This window comes from Nuphar pumila, chromosome 5 (genome assembly GCF_984573655.1).
Source record: "Nuphar pumila chromosome 5, dmNupPumi1.hap1.1, whole genome shotgun sequence".
Lineage (NCBI taxonomy): Eukaryota > Viridiplantae > Streptophyta > Magnoliopsida > Nymphaeales > Nymphaeaceae > Nuphar > Nuphar pumila.
The window spans coordinates 42,984,643-43,009,355 of record NC_143253.1 but is presented as its reverse complement, the minus strand read 5'-3'; positions in this window follow the sequence as shown (position 1 = coordinate 43,009,355).

Sequence of the window (24,713 nt, the reverse complement as noted above, 5' to 3'; positions counted from 1 at the left end):
TTTTAACTTTGCAATAAACACATTTATCAGATTCATTGACAATAAAGCCAAATGATAAAATAACATTATCAAAATTTTCATGCCATTATTTAGGGGCTTGTTTGAGTTCATATAATGACTTAACAAGTCTACAAACTTTATTTTCATTATCAGGAGCTACATAACCCTCAGATTGATCCATATAGATCTCTTCTTCAAGATCGCCATGTAAAAAGGCAGTCTTCACATCTATTTGATGAACCAAGAGATCATAAATAGAAGTCAGTGCAACAAGCACCCTAATTGTGGTCATCCGGGTAATCGGAGAATAGGTGTCAAAGTAATTTATTCCCTCCTTTTTGTTTGAATCCCTTGGCAACCAGTCTCGCCTTGTACTTGTCAATGGATCCATCTGATTTCACCTTCTTCTTAAAGATCCATTTGCACCCAATTGTGGAACTACCACGAGGGAGGTCAACAAGTTCCCAAGTGCTATTAGAGACAATGGAATTCATTTCACTCTTGATAGCTTCTTTCCAATGCCTTGCTTCAGGTGAAGCCATTGCATCTCGAAAAGTGGGAGGATCATCCTCGATAAGGTAAGTGATAAAATCACTTCCCAAATCCTTGGTAATATATGCTCTCTTGCTCCTTCTAATTTCAGCCACTTCCTCAGACTCAATGGGTCTATGATAAGAACAAGATGGTTCTACCCCCACATCTGTCATTCTTTCTACATGTTCGAGAATAGAACCAGAAGTTGAAGGTATATCTAAAGAAGAAAGATTCTGAGGTACACAAACTTTCATGGGAAATACATCCTCAAAGAATGTAGCTTCTCGAAGCTCAACAATAGAGTTTACATCTATGTCAGATATCTCAGACTTAATTACTAAGAACTTGTAGGCATAGTTGTTCTCTACATAACCCAAAAAGACATCTACTATTTTAGGACCCAACTTCTTCCTGTTGTGCTCTAGGAACCTTTGCAAGACACCCCCACACTTTAAGATATTTCAAGTTAGATTTCCTATTCTTTTAAAGTTCAAAAGGGCTATTATCCTTATGCTTCTGAGGAACTCTATTCAGAATATGGCAAGCCGTATTCAGAGCATTCCCCCACATATAGGTAGGTAATCCAGAACTCACAACTAGAGTATTTATCATATCAGTTAGGGTTCTATGGCAACAGTAATCCCATTAGTTTGAGGAGAATATAGAGCAGTAAACTCATAAACTATGCCAATAGATTTGCAATATTCATCGAGTTATTAGAGGTATATTCTCCCCCTCTATCAGACCCCAATCTTTTTAGTTTTCTACCAGTTTGTGTTTCTGCTTCATTCTTAAAAATAAGAAACTTATCAAAAGCTTCATCTTTTGATTTTAGCAGATACACATAACAGTATTTAGTGACATCATCTATAAAAGTGATAAAATACTTTTATGATTTCTGGTTAACACTTCATTAAACTCACAGATATCTGTGTGCACCAGATCCAATATTTCAGAATCTCTAACAATCGTATGGAATGGTTTCCTACATTATTTTGCTTGCACACAAATTTCACATTTTTTAGTTTTATCAATGGAATGCTCATGAATCATTTTCAAGTTCATCATGCATTTCACAGAATTGAAATTCACATGACCTAATCTATTATGCTACAAATCAGATGAGTATATGTTATATGTAACATTAGACAATGAATCAAAAGAAACGTCATTTTCTAACTTATCACTACAAACATGTTCAACACGAAGTTTAAACAAACCATCATCTAAATACCCCTTGCCAATAAATGTTTCAGAATGTAAAATAACAACTTTATTACATTTAAAGTTAAATTCATAACCCTCTCTAACAAGACATGAACCACCTAGAATGTTCCTTCTAACTACAGGCACATGGTGCACTCTGTGTAAAGATAGAACTCGTCCTGAAGAAAACTTCAGATCCACTCATCCAATCCCTAACACCTTTGCAGTCGTTGAATTGCTCATAGTCACAGATCTGCCTGCAACAGCCTGGTATGAGACAAAGACAGACTTATCAGCACAAACGTGCACATTAGCCCCAGTGTCAACCAACCACTCAGTTGGCTCATAAACGTGATAGATTTGTGGGTTAACAGAAACATTCCCAGTACGGGTCCCAACGACCACTGTCGCCATGTTGACTTGAGGTGTTCTATCTATGGTCCCATGACCTTTGGCCTTCTTGGAAGGACATTCCTTAACCCAGTGCCCAACCTACCCACAGTTTCAACATGGTTTGTTTTTTGTCTTTTTCTAGATTTTGGCCTTAGGTTTAAACTGGTTTTTCATTGCAGATTTCGGAAGAATATGCATGCATTCAATCTGTCATAACTGATCTAAAAAGAGAAATGAGAAAAACACTTCAAGTTGTTTGTTTTTTAGAACAAAACTGGTTTTGAAAGAAAACATATATGATTGTTGTTTTAAAACCATGGGTGACTTTGAATAAATCAAATTAGGGTTATGTTTAACCTTAGCCCATAAAAAGAAAAGAAAACAAAAAAATTATAGATTTTATTTGAAGATCAGTATATATAAATACACATATGCAAACTGGTTGGGGACTACTACTATATATTGTAGACCACAATGGTTTGACCAATACAACACCCATCGTGGTTGTGGTAGTCAGAGTGTGGGCTAAGCTGCACCTGATGAAGTGCAGTAGACTAGGGTCAATCAGACCCCAGCCCACCGACTAACCCGAATGGCCAACAAGGTGCAGCCCTGTCGGTTCACTCTAGTCAGATTGTAACAAGTATAGATCTGCCATACACTTGCCACAGTTCAATAGTGGTTCGACTATAAGAAAAAATATATATATGCAATATATATTTCATTTGTCACTACTGATTTAGATCATAAATGGTTTTGATGTCTGAAAAAAAAGTAATTTACATGCCCATCAATGTGTGTAAGATCCGACCTTGGTCTGGTGAATCATTTGTATCTCCCTTGTCTTGAGAAGTTTTTATAAACGGTTTGCAATGTTGTAAAGCTAGCAACATTTTGCATATTTTGTAGAAGTTTGAGCTTTGTTCTTAGTCTATGCACATAGCAGTGACTGTCAGAATAGCAGAGCAGATATGGGCCTAAAGGAGTGCCAAACCGGTTAAGCAATGCATGAAATGAATGTATGATCTGAACTTATATTTTAAATGTTAAATGAGTATGCAGTGCAGGTTCAAAGTGCCTAATGGGCATGACACTGAAAAGACTTATTACTGCATGCTTATGATTGAATGATACTGCTACCGAACATCATATGTTGTACATTATATTGTTTATGAGATTATGTATGAATGCATATAGTTAATCATGATCAATACCTATAAATGAATGCATAAATAAGTTTGATATGTTACAAATTGTACATGTGACATTATAGCATCCTTGGCCTTGAATTTTGTATCCATGAGCCTAAACTAGAGGCCCGAATATTAGATTAGATTCATTTTGTATGTGTATAGATAAATAATAGAATTAATGAATTAAAAAAACAATTATGTAAATATTAATTCTATTGGGCTTACAATGAGAAAGTAAGCGGCACTCCAGGCTTCATAGAATAAGTTTTGAGCACAAAAGGTTGTTCCTCCCAATCATAAAGATAGAGAAAGGCCTCCACATTAGCCGTTGGGTGGCTGGTCATGAAACTAATGAGTAAAGTTTGATACATCAGGATGATAGTATTGGGAGCTCTCTCTCGACTAGGTTGTTTCTCACTCAGTATTGGTGAAAGGTGTCCAACAAGGGTTAAGCCACAAGTTGTTTGAATATACCCCTCCTGAGTTGTGGTCATGATCTAGGTTAAGTCTGTGTAGTACCCATAGAGTTAAGGTTAAAAAGTGAAAATCATAATTTGTTTGTGCATTTATTTAAGCATGGCATATATCATGTAAAAAGAAAACTTAAATAAATACACTTAAAGTCACTCATGCATGAAAATGTTATTCGTTCTGCATCGGTAAGTGCATACATTATCTACCTAATTATGCATAAGATTATAATTGTTTATTAATGAAATTCTTGTTAAGCACTATGATGTTATGCATACGTGAAATGAATAATTTTCTGAATAATTGTGTGAGTTTATCAAAATGTGTTCATGTATACTGGTTTTGATTTACCTGTGTTGAATAGTATCTCTTACTGGAAACTTGATGAGTCTAACTCCAATATATATTACAGGTTCTAAGTAGAGGATTCTTGCGACGACGGGACATTGCAACGGGACCAAAGCTAAGTCTTTCTTTTTTCTATAGAATTTTGGATTTTGAACATTCATGTGTCATTTGGACATTTATGACTCTGATATTATTTTGAAATTGTGAAACTGAATTAAATTGATTATATGATTGTTAAATTCAATTTGATACAGTGAATGGTTTGATAGGTATGTAACCCGCACAATTTCTTTATCCCATGTTATTATAAATGATATCCGTTGTGATTTCTAAACTATTTAAAAAAAAAATATCATGATTTTTGGGATTAAATTTCTTTATAGGGTGGGCACAAATGCACCTAGACTTTGGGGCAGTGCCCACCCCACCCTAACCCAGCCAACAATGTGGGTGGTGCACACCCAATGTGGCTCTGCAACACACTTCAGCTCAATAAAAAAAAAGGTATATATGACACGCTTGTAAGTTGGCTTTGCACTGCCTATCATCGGTCTTTAAGAAGTCACTAAATCAACGGCTTGTCCTTACGGATCGGGCAATAGAAAAAACAAAAAAAACTTACGTTCAAATCAAGTAGGTGATCATAAGATCACTCACCTAGAATCTAGAATCAGATCACACCCTCCTTTAATGGATGCCTTAGAAAACCTCTCCCTTTTGAGTCAGAACATAAAATCCACACAAATAGTAAATACCACGTCTTTCATTATGGATATGAACTTTTAATACATAGGATTTGGAAGGAGCCTAATGAGTCTCATGCCTAATAGGTTTTGGAAATTGGTAACTTTAAAAAACATCTACAATTTCTCTAATTTGGATATTTTTTAAAAATAATACTGTCTCCCTCTTATGGTAACTCCAAGGGTGCGTTTGGATAGATTTGAAAGAATTCTCATAGAAAGAGAATTCTCTTTCCATAGAAATGTGAAGAAAGAGAATTCTCAATCTTAAGAATTCTCTTGTTCGGATAACCCCAGCATGTTCAAAGAATTCCATTGAGAATTCTCTTGTTAGTGTTTGTTTTTATCATGGAATACATGTGAGAATTCTCATTGTATATATTTAATTGGATAAAAATGTTATGATTATGGATCTAATGGGCCCATGATGTTGACTGTTTATATGGCTTAAAATTGACAAAAACAAAATATACAATATATTTTCTGTAATATTTTCAAAAAATTTGCAACGATTTGCCATATGCCAGCTATCCCAACTCAGCCAGCCAGTGTGTCTCACTAGTCAACTCCAACTTGCCCTGACAAAGATTGGCCAACTTGGCCTATTCAGAAGAAACAAATTACCTTCTTTAAACAGGGCTCCACTACACGAGGGCAACAAATTTATACATAACAATGAGGTTAGATGAATAAGCAACTAAACCAAGAATTTCATTATCACATCACATGAGCTACATTCTGATTTCCCATTTTTAGAGAGAGATTCCTCATCCCCATGCAACAAGCAGCAACATGTCAATTTCTGAGCAAAAAATCTAATATCCATCTGCGTGTGAATCATCTTGCAGGTAGTGGAGTAACCTTGGCTATCTCAACAATAGCAAAAGAAGGATCCAAAATCATCAATAAACTTCAACACCCATAACATTGCCCAGTGACTCTTAAAAGATGCTTGTATACCTCCTCGCCCCAAGCACTTGAGTGTTCGTCTACTACACATCCTAATGTCCAGAAAATGCACCCAACAAAACTAACACCCAGTGAATCAATAGGCAGGAACTCCCCAAGATTTTCTGAGAAGCATATGTCCATGAAAGATGGTAGGACAAAAAATAGTCACAAATCTTTTTGAAAGGCAAGTTGGGGTAAGACAGACCCTTACCAGTTATACAACGATACCATTGGGATTTGAACTCGCAACGTCCCAACACAAGATGGCGTGCACTAGCTGTTCCTACCAGACAAACAGAGCCCCCCGTTGGTAGTCACAAATTAAAAAAGAACATTCTAAAACCAGTCTAAGAAAGGTCCAAAATCTATTGATAACTACTGATTTGTAACACAATCATAAGCTCTCAATTCTATGAACCATGTTCGTTATGTAATAAAACAAAGTTAAAACCAAAACAGGGAAAAAAGAAGGAACATGAAATCCTGGAATTGAAAATATACAAATTGTTAACCAATTGACTAAGACCTTCATATCCCAAGAATATGTTGTGTTTGAAGCCAATTGTCCTTAGAGGTGCTTGATTGAGATATGACCCAGAAAAATAGCATATGAACTGCTCGTTAAAAAGCCATTTTTAAAACTCCCAAAAGAAAGATAGAGAAATTCTGGTAGAAAGCAAAAAAAATAGGCCCTAAACTCCTCCCTTATTTAAACAACATAGAAGAAGAAAAGGGAAAAATAAAACTTAATTGAAGAAACAGAAATCCAGGATCTAACCTTACTTCCACATTCAAGGAACTAATGAAGAAAGGGGAATAACTGAATAAGAGATTCAAACAATAAATGGAAAACTAGGATCTAACCTCCTTCCCCAAGCACATTTTAGAATGACCCAAAAATTTTAGATCCCAATTAGTAAGAAATCATAAAAAGAATAAAAAAAAATAACAAATCTATTGAGTAAGAAAAGATAACTTTGTTGAACATAAGAACACAAACTTCAGAAATGCACAACAAATAACAGAAAAATCATACAAGTCCATGAACCAAGACTTGCATGCATCAAAACATGACCCTCAATTATTATCAAAATCCAACTTGCAGATAAAAAATCAGAACACATAAATCATGCCACTCATACCCCTCAAGAAAAATAATAACTCAACAGACAAGACCACACCCACACAGGAAATAAGAACACAAAATAAAACCTACGACAGTGAACAATAATAGAAGAAAACTATAAAAAAATAGAATTGAACACAACAAAAAACCAAACAACTAATCTATTTAGGAAATTGATAGCACAAAAAGTGCACATATATTGTCAATATGTCGAACCAAAAAGGTGCACTCTACACTCATCGAGTCAAACCATAAAAGGATGTAATTGTGTTTAGGATTTCATATCTTACTGACAAGGCTATGTATAATATAGCATGTGTTCAGTGTTCTCATTGCTATATATTTTGGCTTCCCATATATGCACTTTCGTTGTTCTTCAGTTGGTAGGTGCATGTCTTGATTATTAGTTTGATTTATTATGCTTTGTTCATGCCCATTTGTCTTGTGTATCCTGGGATATATTTTATTCCTCAGTTTTTCCTTTCCAAATTGTTCATTTCCTTTTGAAGATAAATAAATCATAGATTATGCATGGCTAGCTGATATAAATTGTATGTGGACATCATTTGTTCCAAATACGGCTTACATTTTAATTTCACGGCTTAGTTCCATAGTGCTTCCTCCTGCTAATATGATTTTATGTTATGTGACTATATTGGTATGATCTTGTTGAACCTTTCTATTATTGAGATAATTTTTTTTCGTTAGGTTTCCTTATTAATGAGCATACCATTGAGATTGATTGCTAATTTGGGAACCTTCAACAGCAGTTCACTCTCATTGTTGATAGAACAACTGTAGGCACTTTTTAAGTGGTTTTGGTGGCAGCCACCCTTGAACATCCTAGTGGCCAGCACCACACAAGCCATTTTAGGATGGGTTCTAATCCACACCTCCTCATATTGATGTTATAGTTGCATCCTGTTTAGGTCTTAGACCAAATTTAATCACATTATAGGAGAACCAACCCGGATAAGTCTTGTCATAAACTCAGGTCTTGGACCCATTTTCAAGCATGCCATGGTCCAGATGAAGGGCTAGTCTGAGCACTCCTTGAGGCTGACCCAAAATGATGTCAGACCACATGTCTAATAGTATGAGTACATACTTGTCAAATCATTGGTTGTCAGACCCCTGTGGATCTCCAAATTTTTTAATGCAAAAAGAAGAGTTTTCACGAGAAAAAAATAAAAAAATGGGTCTGAATATCAGATACGAATTTGAGAGTTATAGAGTTTATTCTTCAAGGTTGTGCATCTTTCCTCCTTGGTTGAGCAAAAATCAAAATCTTCATTTTTTGAGACTGTCTTGCGAGTGTACGTACCTCGTAAGTAGATCCTAAAAAAAGAGAGCTCGGTGGTGTGAGCCATAAAGACTTGGGAAAAAACAAAACAAGCAAAATATACCAACATTAGGGAATTAAATATTTATAAAATGCAATAAAAACAACAAAATAAATACCAAAATGAATTGAATCTCACATCGAGATTAGGTAGCCATTTCTACATTATTGACGAGTGTGGTGGAGAACGAACAACACTTCGGCTAGGCACGGACTCCAAAAAGGAGGTAAGATAAGAGACCTGAGCCCTAGGCAAGGCTAGGTCGGGCAGAGATTTTGGTAGAGTAGGTGATGTAGGAGCGGGAGCGAGTTACCACCGGGTCTAGAGGATCCATTTGGATCTATTTTTTATTAATTTTTTTTTGTATTTATTTAGTTTAGGATCTTGTTTTGGGTTCTATTTAATATGAGATCTATCTCATATCCATATTAGTTCTTACGACATGTTTGGATTATAGTTTCATATTGGATCTACCTTAGATCCATAGTAGAATTAGTGTTTCTTCGGTTTTCCTCTCTTTATTATATATATATATATATTCATTGTGGAGATAGAAAAAGGGAGAGATGAATGAACTATGAGTGAGTTTTCTTTAGTTTTATATTAATTTTTTGTTTTTCATAGTTCCTAGTTTCATAGTTGCGCTAGGGTGCCAATTCAGTGTTGTAAGTATTGTACCATACCATATCATATGATACGGTATGAAACAGATCATTACTTTAGACCTAATCGATATGGTACATACCCATATCAAGATATGGGTTGGAATCGTATGATACACCTTCTGTATCGCACAATACACCTTGATACAGGGTGTATCTTATGATACAGAATTAGTGCATTTTATGTTGCACTCGATTGGTTTTTTGTTTCTTTTTTTATAATATATAAGAAGACTCCTTAAGGTGAGTTTGTGTTCACTAGTAAAAACTTGAGAGTGATTTAGGGCTTGACTTCTTGCAAGAAGGAGAAGTCATCATTTTTGTTTGAACTTAAAAAAAATTGGTTATGTAAAAAAATTTAAGTAATGAGAAATACTTGGGATTTTGTTTTTTTATGTAAACATGCAATGTTATGGATCTTATGACTTGTTAGCTCAATGTTGTTGTTTATTATTTTACAATTTACATCTTTCTTATAAGATATGCATGCCATTCATAGTAGTTCATGGAGACATAAATGCTTCATATGTGATTTTATGGTTGTATTTTATACAATCCATTATTGTTTCATTGATATAATTTTTTTAGAATTTTTGCTAAATTTTTTATTTTTTTGGATTTTTTAAAAATTTAAAAAATTTATGATATTTACGATATGGTACGATATTACTTTGGGCCCAATTGATATGGGTAATGACACGATACTTACAACCTTGCTTTTAACCACTACATCAATTTGGTATCAGAGCTTATGTTGTTCTTCTCAATCATCAGTATTGTGAAGTTCAAGGGAAGATCATGTTAGGGAAAATGACGATATACCTTGATTTGTTTAATCAAACGATTTCAAGAAACAATCCTATTAGATTTAAGATTCAATAGAAGATTTTAACTCAGGGAGCATCATCGATTGATCATGGCTTATAACTACCCAAATCAATGATCACATGATGTTGCATGGTTATCTAGATCTTTAACACAAATATCTATCGTAGCCACCAAGCAATCGCTCATCGAACCACCATGGTTTTTCATAGTCCTTTCATCCGATGAGAAGGTGAACGAAGGCCCAACATAAGTACTCTTGGATACACGATTGTTGCACCTATCGATTAGCCTTGACCAACGACAACCCTAGTCACTGACTGCCTACCTCCCTTGCTCACCATCACCTTCCATGTTCCCCTTCAACCACCCACCACCACCACCATCCCCTTGTCCTTCTCCACCATCACCACCTGGTCATCGGCACTCCTAGCTATTGGTTGGGAGGCCACCCTGTTGTCCCCTTCATTTTTCTTCTTCCTCCTATTTCCCCACTCATCTAGCTGCTATTGACAAGTATTCCGTCAGCTTGTGGACGATAGCCACCCACCATCGATGACACCTCAATTCTCCAACAACCGGGTTTGTCTGTCAGACGACATTGTCCACCCATTTTTCTCATCCAACTGCCCCTTCTTCTTCTTGTTCCCCTTCTTACTCGATCAGACCACCGATCGTCAGCCCTTCGCCAATGGGCCACTACTCGTCGGCCAGTGATGGTGTAATATCTAAAAAAATTATTAAATATTTTAATAAAAATATCGATAATTTTACTTGTTTGAATTTTGGTCTACACTAGTGAATTTTAAATATTTAAGGAGTTATTATTATTTATGACCAATCAGTATTAATTAACAAATTTAATTGGGACTTACAAGCTTCTGTATGAGGTATTTGGATCTAGACCTTAGTAGAGATCCAAGATGACCTATGTCCAAAAAAGCACATTAGATCCATTGGTCTTAAGTTATCCAGATTTGGATCTCTAAATGATTTAGATCAAACCAAATGAGTTTGGGTCGAGTTTAGACCCATATTAGTGTTTAAACTAGATATAGAAGAGTTCTGGATCAATTCGAGACCCAAATGGGTTTCAGTAAGAATTTGGATCTATTGGATACCCAAATGGATCTCCCTTAGGTAAATGAGATTTTGGATCCATTTGAGACACAAATGAATCTCACTAACACTAACTGGGTATTTGGATCCATTTGATACACAAATGGATCTCACTAACACCAAATGAGAATTTAGATTCATTTGAGACCCAAATGAATCTCACTAAAATTATTGTCGAGCATTCAAATAGTAGCAAGGAGCAAAGACTTGATCCACATTATAAGACCCACGACCCCATGTCAAATAACTCGTTCGAGTCCATTTGGGGTTGAGGGGTATTTTGGTAATTTAATATATATTTTTCTGAGAAATTTGCTTCATTCATCTTAGAAAATGTATTTTATGTTGTAATTCCATTTTTGTGAATGGTAGAATCATTCATGTATTTTTTTAGGTGTCAAATTCTACGTATTCGGATAGTTCTAGTATTTGTTAGGATTATTTTTGGGCATTAGAGGGTGTACGAGGATAAATGGGTAGATTTTATATTTTTTTGCAAATTTTATTTTATATCTGAAATCCCTTAAATAGTTTGAGATCCATTTGCAAGAATTAGATTTTGCAAAAGATTCAATCCTTCAAACATGGATCAATATTGGTGCCCTTGAGGATGGACCAATATGGACCTCATTTGAATCAAGTTGACCAGTTGAAAAGGGCATGAAACATGGTTATGAATGATATGATGGCTTTTTCGTTAACCCACCTATATGGATTTAAATGTGACTTTCATATGATTATGTGCAAATTCAAATGCAAATGTGATATTTACATATTTTTATTTTTTCTCATGATTTGTTTTATTAATAAGCGGTTCATGATTGAAATATTATGTTTTTAACTTTAGTCCTTTATTCTAGTCTTGAGAATACAAATCTTGATGTTTCTTGTATTGCAAATTATCTTTAATTTGGAAAGTTTTTAATTTATATGAGATAATTATTTGCCTATTATGAATTAAATAAGATTGATTGAGAGGCACATATAACATATGCATGTATTAAAATATAAGAGGGTTTAATTATGCCTAATCAAATTTTAATTTGCATCATGGATCAAGAATGAGATATTTTATAATGTTTCATGTTTTGCTCGCCTTTTCTTGTTAGCTAGATAGTGTTGCTCAGGTGTGTCAATTCAGATTGAATTTTGGTGACACTAAAACAATCATACCTGATGACTTACTAGTGGTTAAAATGGGTGAAGATGCTTTTTATGGATTTGAATCATTGATTCATTTCTACATGTGTAAAATTATACTTATGGAGACTAAAGTGGAGCCAAATGACGGCAACATGAGTGTTCAATTCTACTTCACTTAAGTTCATGTCTTACCCTTTGAAATATATATCATGTATTCTTCGTAAAGAATCTGCTCATCAACTTATTGTGAATGGTTATTCGGTCAAACATACTCTTTATGTTTTGGGATAACTAATTATTAGATGTTAGTGTGACTTTTCTAAAATCAATTTAAATATTAAGCTAATGTTTTTTTGCTTTCACATAATGAAATATGTTATTGATATGAGATTTTTTTGAAGCATAAGTATATAATGATTTTTTTTTAATCATTATCTTGTATATGGACCTACATATGTGGATCTTCATAGAAAATTGATAAAATAATTGTTCATATATAATTAGTTTGAATTTTAATTGTATTATTGGATTCATACACTCTAACTCATGGGTGTAATAATTGATTTGATCAAATATGCAAATGAATTTTATAATTTGTCATGTTTGAAATTCAAGTGTGATCTCAGTGTTCATATTTTATTTAAAAAGAAAAATCTTTCAAAAATCATATTATGAGTTTTTAAAACTCAAAGAATATAATTTATTAAGTTTTTAGTCTCTAGAGGAATATTTTAACCATTAGATATCCAATATATCTATATAGTAATGAATTTGAGAATGGTTTTTATCAAACAATTTTATATCATTTTAAAAATGAGTTTTTGTATCTTAATTAAACAAACTAAATGTATAATGAATTTTATGATCCTAACATGTTACTTTTTAATTTTAATACATTTCATATAAGTGATATGTTGATCATGAGTAACAGAATGGATTACAATATTTTATCTTACCAAAATTTCATGTTATGATATTAATTTTTTAATGTGTAGTGTTATAATTATTTTACCATTCAAGTAGATCATAGTGTTATTTTATACCAAAAGACTTTGGTCCCAAATAAAGTGTATGGATATCATTGACAATTTTTATCTATGTTTTGAGTTGGAACTAGACCAATCATATAATAAGTGAGATAAACCAAAGAATTGATAATCTAGGAAAATGAACAATATGAATGATATTCATTTAATGCCCTTAAGGATCTTGAAAATTTAAGATTATGGGACATGATGTACTTAAAAATACATTAATGGAAATGACAATTCTAATTCCATGAGTTGATCAATTTTACTCTAGTATGTCTAGATATTCAAGTATCTTGAACATCTAAATGTGTTATGACAACCCACTCAATTTTCTAGTATTAGTCTTTGCTAGTATGAAAGTCAGCTATTATATAGAAGCTTAAATAAATTAAGCAACTATATAAAAGTGTAGAATATGAACATAGAGGATTCTAGACTTACAAAGTCTAAAGCACGATTAAATGAATCATTACTTAAGCAAGAAATATTTTTTGTTAATTATGAGAGATCATGTCAAAATGAGATAGATTCATGTACAAAAGACTTTTTGAGAAAAGATTATCCAAAATGCATATGAGGGAATGATATTGAAACCTATAAAAGAAATTATCTGTGATAAGAACCCAACCATGTGACTTAGGTCGCCTGAGTTCTTGGTTCAATGAGAAAAATAAGTCATTGGAGTATTTTGTGAGCAACATACACTACAAGGAATACGATTAATAGCGATGACTCATTAACGGTTATACAAAACATCGCTTCTATTACTGGAATTGAATTATTGCAATAACGATGACTTTATATATCGATGTTATAGATATATCTATAACGGTGACTTTATATAACATTGTTAGAGATATGTCTTTAACGGCGATTAATAAATGTCGTCATTATAGATTGCCTTTAGCAATGATATATGTGGTTGTTAATTCTTGTTGTTAAAACACTTTTGATGGCAAGATTTAATGGTCATTACATGTCACCGTTATTGATCAATAATGATGACATTACGACATTGTCGTTACAAGGTTTTACTCTATAACGGCGATCATGTATATCGTTGTTATAGATGTGTCATTAACAATGACATATGCGGCCATTAAATATATATACAAGGATTATGGTCAATAGTGGCAACTCTATAATGGTGACATAAATGTCATCGTTATTGAATCTCTAATTAGGGCTCGACAAGCTCTTATGAATTTTTTTTATCTCTCTCTCTTTCTCCAACCTCCCTCCTCCCTACTCGGGTGATGTTGTCAGACCCCGCCTTCCCTCCTCCCTACTTGAGTGATAACATCGGACCTCGGCCTCCATCCTTCCTATTTGGCTGATTCTACTGGACCTCGGCCCCATACACCCTTTACGCTACCTCCTCTTGTTCTCCCTCTTTCATTTTCTTTTTTTTTCTCTCTCATTCACTTCTCCTCTTCTTCCTCCTCATGTTCTTCTTTCTGCTGCAACCCAACCCTCACTGCAAAAGCCTAACCAACCACCGTGTGAGGCCATTTTCATACTCTTCCTCCCCTTTGTCACAATTGGATCCAAAAGGGGTCAAGATTTCTTGGATTGACCATCATAGGAGTCGTGGATTTGGAGATTTCATGAAATGCAGCGTAGGCTCAGGGATTCTCACCATATTTTGGGCAAAAATCAAAGGTAGCCTCTTTCCCTCCATTTCTTTAGGTAGTACCATGTGTTGGTTTTTCTTCTTCACACCCTTGTTGGTAGTACTATGTGTAGGATTAGGCTTTTGTTTGAGTTTTGGGGTTCAACATGCTATCAAATTGGGGTTTAGTGAAATCAGCCATGGTCATTAGGTGGTGGCATTTTATTTATTTTTATATGCTTTGATTTAGTTGTTATTTTTGGCAGAAATTTTCACCTTGTTCATAACTGTCCAAGAATATCTAATTTGCACAAGAAGATTCAAAGATTGGTTCAAAGAATGTAAAAAAGAATTTCAGAAATTTTCGTAAACTTATTATAAAAGGAAAAATGTTTAAAAGAGAATTATTCTTCAATTCAAAATTTGAATTGCACAAGAAGCAGAATTTTTCAGCATTGAAATACATGCACAAGCATATATATATATATATATATATATATATATATATATATATATATATATATATATATATATATATATATATAGAGAGAGAGAGAGAGAGAGAGAGAGAGAGAAAGTTGATTATGCAAATCAACATTCCATTTCAGTGGAAACAAAAGTTATAAAGCTACTTTGACAACTTACTCATTTTATCGACTTGTTTAATTATCAACAATTGCATACTATCTAAGATGATTTGTGAATCAAAAAAATCTAAAAGACTACATGTAAAACAGCTTGTAGTGGCCAATATCCCAACTCGTATTTCTTGATAGATTAGCACTCAACTTTGTCACTGATATTTATAAAATGAAAATATCCTTCTTAAGTCAAATATGTTGTTGATAATGATTAATATCACAAGCATGCAATCGCTAGAACTTCTACATATATGCAACATAAGCATGTCAAATGCATTCAAAATAGTTTTGAAATTAGAGTAACATATATCTTGAAATTATATAAGTTGATTAGCGTGATTTTTTGCTGAGATTTTTCAGTGATAAAATCCTTGCTATTGACAAGAGTATTGCTAAAAAAAAAATTGTTTTAAATCCTTGCTACAAATGTGAGGCAGTTGGAATTCCTTTTGATAGAAAATTCATCCCTACTATTTACATTATGCTACTAAATTTTTTTATAATAGATAGAATTTTTTCTTATTCGTGTTCATTTTTATTCTTCTTTCATAACAGAAATTATGTATATACAACATTGTTTTATCTCTGCTTAATACTAATGTAAATTTTTTAATTCAACAATTGGATGTTAATCATAGCAGACATATATATATATATATATATATATATATATATATATTCCTCCTTCTAAACTATGATTCAGGTAGTGGGGCCTATTAGAAACTGATGTTCTGTCATATGGCCCACCTCCAAGTGGTTGAGCAGTCACCATACTAATCTTAATCTTGTTAACCACCTAACTTGCATAGTTTTGTGCATGAAGGAGAGGTTCAATCTTATTTTCATGAGAAAAACATGGTTTCTTAGGTAAAAAATATGGGCTCCACTTTTTATATGTTTGGATGTTCCATCTCCATCACAATCATAATCACAAATTTCATTCTTAGAAAAATATCAACAAGAAATTTTTTTGTGATATTTTAAAATTTTGAGTTTTTTAGTAAAATCTCAAAAATATCAACATATATAAACATATAAGATATATAAAAATTGACAATAAAATGTGATTTGGAATCTCATGAAAACTAGAAAATGAATCTTATTTGCACAAATAACCAAACATGTGATTTGGAATTTCATGCAAAAATCACATTTGAAGTGCTAGCCATCTCTATATATGTTTTCACCCTTCCACTACCTTATGCCTTGGAGTGCCTTCAACTCTACCCGTTGGCTTTATAGCAAGGAGAAAACATCCTCTTGATTGGTTTGTTTTTATATGCATGGCAATCGTTAGTTGGATCCTCGTCTGAATAAATATGAACATATCACTACCTTACCTTGTCTTTGTATGCAGGGCAACTGCCTCTCTCTCTCTCTCTCATATCCAATGTTGTGCTGCCAGTTTGTAAATTGATATATAAGCATAATCGATAATAAAATGAAATGCTAGCCTAGTGCCTAATGGCAACACAGGTATGAGTTTGGTACACTCTATGTGGACAAAAAATTGCTTGATTACCATACATGTTTCTTTAAGCGGTGTAGAAGTACCATCCTTCAAGGGTTCTTATTCCTGCATTATTTTTTTCTCTTTGTATCTCTTTATTTTTATATGTCGTGGAATATTTATATTTTATTTTAATATAAAAAATTATTATTGTAGGTTTAAGGCCTATAAAGGCAACATTTTTGTGTCACAGTTATATGCCTTAAACCCATCATAGCCTATAACAACGACTATGAGATAGTCGTTATAGCATATAACAGTAACTTCATGCTTGCCATTATAGGCTATAACGGAATTTAATTCTCATCATTGTCTCCTATAATGACAACTATGAAGTCATCCTTATAGGGTCATCATCGTTATAGTTTATGTCGCCGCTATTGGGATGTAACCTTTAACGGTAACCTATAATTATCGTCGTTATTTATCAACAGAGGGCAAAAGTAGGTGGTCACTTTTGTCATCGTTATAGGTCTATAACGATGACAAAGTGAGCAATAGTGGTGCCTTTTTTCGCCTCTATTGACCCTCATTCTTGTAGTGATAATACATATATAAAGATAGAGAGTGTATTCATATCCCCTTCTGATGTAAGTACTCAAAAACTTGTGATATAAGGATAAATTAAAAGACTCTTAATAAGATCCATAGGCCAATTTGGCTAAAGTGATTTAAACAGATCTTTGTTTTTTATGGACTCGCTTATATGAGTGTGAAGGTGTAGGTCGCCTTATACGAGATTTAGGTTGTCTCTAGAGCAATCATGAAATGAGATCTTGCATAGGACCCTTAATATATGCAACCTCTATATATTAATGACACATATGGTTACCTGAAAGGAATGTGTGTGCGAATGAGTTTAGGATGTTCATAATGGAAACTAAGTTCAAAGCTTAACTACTTAGTTTCTAAGACAGTCTAAAACTCATACACACTAAGTGAAGGTTCAAACCCAAAAGGTACCTTCATTTATGCGTGACTTTCACGAGCAGCTTCATGTTTTCCTTATTATAATTTTGACACACATGGAGATTATTGTTGTTTAGCTCAAAATTAATAGCCTTTGAAACCAAATTCTTTGGTCAAATAACCCTCTTTTTACCTAAGTTTTTTGGAAAATGAGTTTTGGAGGAAAAGTCCACTTTAAGAAATATTTTTAGTCCCATATTGAACACTTTGGATTTAAAATGTATAAGTTGACTTAGAGGGTAAGGCCCTCAAGAAGCTTGTAAGTTTAAACTTTGGACTTTGGCTTTAGATTTGGATTTGGATTTGGATTTGGATTTGAACTTGAATTTGGATTCAAATTTGGCTCAACCCAACTCGGTGTTGTGTGGCTTGGTCTTGGTCTTCACTTGACTTTGACCAATCTTTTTATCACTCATTTTTTAACCTCATAAAACCTTTTTAAAAAAGATTTAATGCATTCTTAAAGGAGATTTAACATAAAAAAAAAGTTTGAGAGGTTGATCAGTCAGTCAAGGATCATTCTGGACCATAAATGAGTGTGCCCCTAGCCCAACGTTATGGACATTAGTGGGTGCATGCAAGGCTTTAAGAGCCATTAGTGGGTGTATGTAGAAGAATTTAAGAGCCATTAGTGAGGTGCATATATGGCTTTTAGAGTCATTATGGGGCATGCTAAATGTTGTGGTCAATAAACCTCTCAGAACTTGTTGACTAGTTGTCTAACTGAAGTCTATATGTACCCTGAAAGGTTCCTTAGTCCACAAATAGTGATTTGGCTGACTTTCTTTTTTTTCTTTTGACTCTTATATCAAAGTTGCAATTTTTTTTCTCTATGAAACTATTTAAGGTAATTGTGTCTTGGTAATCGATTGCCTTAGTATGAAAGCTAATCGAGAAAAGCATGAGAGGTGTGGGCTTGGTTGTATCTCATAAGAAAACTTGCATCGCTTTTAAGAGTGTCATAGTGCATACCTCCTAGCCAATTCGGTTTTTGTCATCACCATGGTCTTCATCCTAATCGTGCAAAATTTCCAACAAAAGATACCACTCATCATTGACTGCATATTGGCAGACCTCCCAATGGTAAAAACCCTTGAGGCCTCTCTCATGCTTAGTAGGGGATAACCCTCACGCATTTTCTACCATATTTTCTCATGTTAGATGACAAACCAGAGTAGCTCTTAATCACGTAAATAAGGCCCTTGTGAGCTGAGAATAAAAATATTTGGTGAACCTATTGATGAGTAGTTAAGATTTAGTACTTGTATGGAAGTATGAACTTCATTAGATAAAATGAGATTAATATGGTTTGTTATATTCATTATATAGCGATGGTAAATTGTGCCTAGCAAAAATTTGTGACGGAAGCAAATGATAAACCAACTACTCATTCCTTGACTGATGACATGAAAATAAAACACAAACTTGGAGATTACTTTAAGTTGGACAACATATACAAAAAAAAAACTATAAGCATATCAGAAATATTAGTATCAACTGCATGTGAAATGGGCTTTGCCAACCAATTTGCAATCAATGATGGAAGAGTTTTCCTGGTAAGGTTGGAAAACAAGACGAGCAACCTGTTGTTACATATTGGCTCGTGGAATGCATTGTTTGGCTTGAAAATTGAGCTGAGCTACCACTACAAGAAAAACATCAATTAGCGATGGAAATAATCCATCGCAATTTTGTGACGGATTAGCGAGAGAAAACAAGCCATCTCTAGCATTGAAATTTGAAGCAAGATTAGTGATGAAATAATATCCTTCGCTAAGTAGTGATGAATTAGCGATGCTTATTATTCAGTCGCAAAACATGTCGAAACTTAGCGATGGTGTAGCGACGGATATTATTCTGTCGCTAATTAGCAGCGGTGTTGGCGACAAAATTGTTTTGTCGCTAAGTTTCGATGTTAAACGTCCATCTAGGGCACAAAAATGTGTTGGTTCTCTCTCTCTCTCTCTCTCTCTCTCTCTCTCTCATCCGTGTCGCGTGCCCCGGCCACCTACCGCTCTCCAGCGATCGCCCTGACCACCTCCCGCTCTCTAGCGACCTTTCCGGCCACCTCTCGCTCTCCAGCAACCGCTCTGACCACCTCACTTTCTCTGGCGACCACCCCGACCCTCTTCGCATTCGCTATTCCATCGATCGCTCCTGCGTTGCTCGCCCCGACAACCTACCACGCTCCGGTGACCGCCTCGGCCAGCTCCCTTTCTCTGGCAACAGCCCCGGCCACCTCTCGCTATTCGTCGACTGCCCCGTCCACCTCCCGCTATTCGACGACCTCCCCGGCGATCTTCGCACCTGCTCTTCCGCTGAACAACCCTATGTTGCTCTCTGGCGACCGCCCCTGCTCTCCGGCGACCCATCGACAAGAAAGTATGTCGGTGAGCCTCTCGTACCCGCGCCTACCCTCTGTCCCTCTTTCTAAAATACTGACGGCAGGCGACCCGCCCCCCTACCGATAGTATTTTCTGGTAGGGGATCTGCCCCCTCTGCCGTTGTTATTTTTTGGCAGGGGGTTGGACCTCCCTGCCCTTGTTTAAGCAAGGGCGGCAGGGGATTCCCCCCCCCCCCCTGCCATTGTTATTTTCCGGCAAGGGGGCGGACCTCTCTGCCCTTGTTTAAGTAAGGGAGGCAGGGGATCCGCCCCCCCTGCCGCTGTTATTTTCTGACAGGGAAGCGAACCCCCTGCCCTTGTTTAAGCAAGGGCGACAGGGGGATCTGCATCCCCTACCGTTCTTTTTGCTCGGTCGACAAGGGCGGGAGCCTCCCTGCCGCTGGTATTTTCCAGCGGCAGGGGGATTTGCCTGTAGGGGGCGGACCCCCTGCACTTGTTTAAGCAACAACGGCAAAGGGATCCTTTCCCATTGTCGTTGTGTTTGCTTGGTTGAAAGGGGGGCCCTCACCCCTGCCGCTGGTACTTTCCAGTAGGGGGCTCCCGCCCCCTGCCCTTGTTTAAGCAACAACGGCAGAGGGATCTGCCCCCTACCGTTGTGTTTGTTCTACCGGGCTGGTACTTTGTTGTGTCTTTGTTTTTGGCGGGCAAGAGTAATGTGCATTGCAGGTATGTAACAGAGCAAAATGCACGATGCTTAATGCTAAGCATCGCATGCGGCTTAAAATGTTATGCGAAAATAAATAAGCAAAATGCAAATCGGGTAAATACCCGTGGTGAGTAAGTGATGCAAGTGCATCACATATTATTTAATTTCTTTGATGCAACACTTTTTTGTTCACACACTCACTTAGTTATGGATATCTAGGACTGCTTTGATGGAGTTTGGAGATCATGCTGAGCATGATTTTAATGTATGAAAATAGAAGTGTTCTTATTTTTGGAGTACAGATTTCATGCTAGTCATGGTAGTACTTAGCGGGATATTGGAGTGTGTTTGTTGCAGGTACATGTTTGACATTGTTTTGATATAAATGATTTGAATGTATTGTAATGTTTGATGTGCCTGTATCCATGCTTGCATGAAGTTATTTTCCATTTGATTATGCCTTCCATGTAAAATTGTATCATGAAAACATGCTTCAAATGAATGTATCGTTTTATGAAATATGATTTCATATTTTTAAATATCCTCGTGATGTGTATAAATATGATGTAATGGTGTTACACACGAAAATATTGAGTTTGTAAATGCATGCATAATAGTTCATGGAATTGCATTTTATGTTAAGCATGCTTGTGGTATAGAGGGAAAGAAAATTTATGCATTAATTGAAACAAAAAATTGCTCACAAACAATCACCAAACAAGAGTTAGTAGATAAATTAGATATTTTTTCATCATAGCATTATTAAGATTCTCTTTTAACTGGTGATGATAATATTCGTAATATTATAGGACAAAATGACTACAAACTGTGAATGGATGTACCATAGGATAGTTGATAATGAGGTGTTGCATGAATATATAGATGGTGTTGACAGTTTTATTGAATTTGCAACGGCAAGTGTCAGCACAATGTGTAAGAATAATCGATTTGTAGAACCTCATGTCGTTAGACATCACCAATAGAGGAAGGATTTTGTTAGTGGTTATCAGAATTGGACGCTTCATGGTGAAGAATTTTGGAATAATTTTGATGCACGAGTGGATGTGGTGCACGATAATCCATATGTGGATTTGATATTTGATGTCGCAGGACCAAAAATGGGTTCTTCTATGGGACATAGTGATGCACCAACTAGGGTAGAGGAAGAAGCAACAAATGATACAACTAGTAGATTTTATGACTTAGAGATGTTGATGAGCAACTGTGGAATGGTTGTGAGAGTCACACTATCTTGTATGCAGTTCTTTAACTACTGAATTTGAAGTCAGAGTATAATTTGAGACAATCATGTTTTGACCGTCTATGCTCTATTATGAAGAGTATTTTGCCCATAGATGAGAAATTGCCAGAAAATCTCTACCGTGCGAAGGTTATGGTCAATGCTCTAGGTATGGGGTATCAAAAGATAGATGTTTGTCCAAATTACTATATGTTGTATTTCAAAGATCAAGAAAATAGCAGATCATGTCCATCATGTGGACATCCTCGATTCAAGCCAAAGACAAGGGGAAATGGTAGTACAAGGTCAAAAGAAGTGTCATACAAGTCACTCTGCTACTTCCCTCTCGCCCCTAGATTGCAACGACTGTATATGTCTTCGAGGACAGCTAAACAAATGATATGGCATACAAATAAAGTTCGACATGATGAAGACAAGATCACGCATCCTATTGACATGGAAGCTTGGAGGCACTTTGATCGTACTTATCAGAACTTCGCAATGGAAGTGAGAAATGTTAGGCTAGGTTTATGTACAGATGGATCTAATCCATTTGGGGGTAGATAAACCCCATACTCGTGTTGGTTGAGATTTGTCACCCCATACAACCTTTCTCCAAGCTTGTGTATGAAGCGTCAAAATCTTTTCTTGTCTCTATTGATCCCTGGTCCAACTTCTTCGGGCCAAAATCTTGATGTATATTTAAAGTCATTGATTGATGAACTGAAAATATTATGGAATGATAGTGTTCAAACATACAATACCCACAAAAAATAAAACTTTAATATAAAGGTTTGTTGTTCTATGGACAATCAGTAACTTCCCTGCATATGGTATGTTATCTGGTTGGAGCACACATGGGAGGTTGGCATGTTCGTACTGCATTGAGGATACAAAATCTTTTAGATTGGCGCATGGAAGGAAGCTATGCCGGTTTGATTGTCACCGTTGATTTCTACCCAGCGACCATCCGTTTTGAAGACAAAGGAATGTGTTTCGAGCAGGCACAAATGAAATAGAAGGTTCACCCACAAAGTTGTCTGGCATAGAGATTTTAAGAAGATTTTGATACTTTTCATGTGGACTGACAGATGCCTGTAGCACGACGCCCTTCTTTAGATTTGGGAAGGATTACAATTGGATAAAGAAATCTATATTTTGGGAACTACCATATTGGTCGACCTTATTGATATAACATAATTTGGATGTGATGCATATGAAGAAAATGTGTTTGATAATATGTTCAATACGATAATGAATGTGAAAGAAAAAATGAAGGATAATCCGAAGGCCCGTATGAATTTAAAAGTAATATGTAAAAGACCAGAATTGGAGCTCAAAGATATAATGACAAAGTACTGAAACCAAAGGCAATGTACGTGCTTGGACCAGATCAAGTAAAGCAGGTATGTCAATGGTTGAGACAGTTGAGATTTCCAAATGGATATGTCTCTAACATTGCTCGGACTGTGAAGATAGACGAGGGACAATTATATGGGTTGAAGAGCCATGATAGTCATGTCATTATGCAACGGTTGATACCCCTAGCAATGATATGTTAGACAAACCTATATGGGGGTTATTATCTGAGTTGAGTAAATTTTTTAAAACATTATGTGCATCAGAAGTCGTAGTATCTGAGGTAAAGAATCTCGATGATTCTGTCATCACTACTATTTGTCAGCTAGAGAAGCTTTTTCTGCCAGCATTTTTCGATGTTATGAAACATGTGATCATACATTTGCTATATGAACTAAGGGTTGGTGGTCCTGTGCAATATCGATGGATGTACCCATTTGAAAGGTATATGTTTTTTTATATTTTTCTTTTTAATGCTATTGAGAAATTTATTATAATCCGAGATGTATATTGTTGACAGATGCATGTTTGACCTCAAAAAAAAAGGTTCGGAATAAAGCAAGAGTATAGGGCTCTATTTATGAGGCGTACACTTTAGAAGAGATTTCAAATTTATCATCTATGTACATTAAACCTCACGTTACAAATGCCCACCTCGTAATGATGATGGAGAACAATTTACTGTAGCTGACAAATTGTCAATATTTCAACCACTTGGGCATGCATTTGGTAGTTGCCGGTCAAGACTATTGGAAGATCAAGAGTAAGATGCAGCACAAATCTATATCCTTTTTAATTGCTCAACAATCGACTCATACATCGAGTAAGTATACTTAATATGTAACACTAAGTTCTATATGTGCGTATATGGTTCAGTAATATAAGTATTTGTTAAGTACACACGATTTGATCTAAAATTGTGAAGAAAACTTACACATCTCACTGATCCAGAAGTACAGAAAGAACGTGAAAATAAGTTTGTGTCATGGTTGAAAGAGTTGGTAAGGACGATGGCATTCTATCCATGTAAACAATAAGTTACTTAATTGGTCGTGATCACAGTCATTGTTTATGCTTGTAGGTCCGTCGTGGTGATGTTAAAGATCAAGGAATATGTGATTTACAAAATGGTCTAACCAAAGTTGTGCAATGTTACAACGGGTACATCGTAAATGGTTATCGATTCCATACAAAATACTACGGTGTAAACAAGTCAACGATGAATAGTTGTGTGTGTGTCAAGG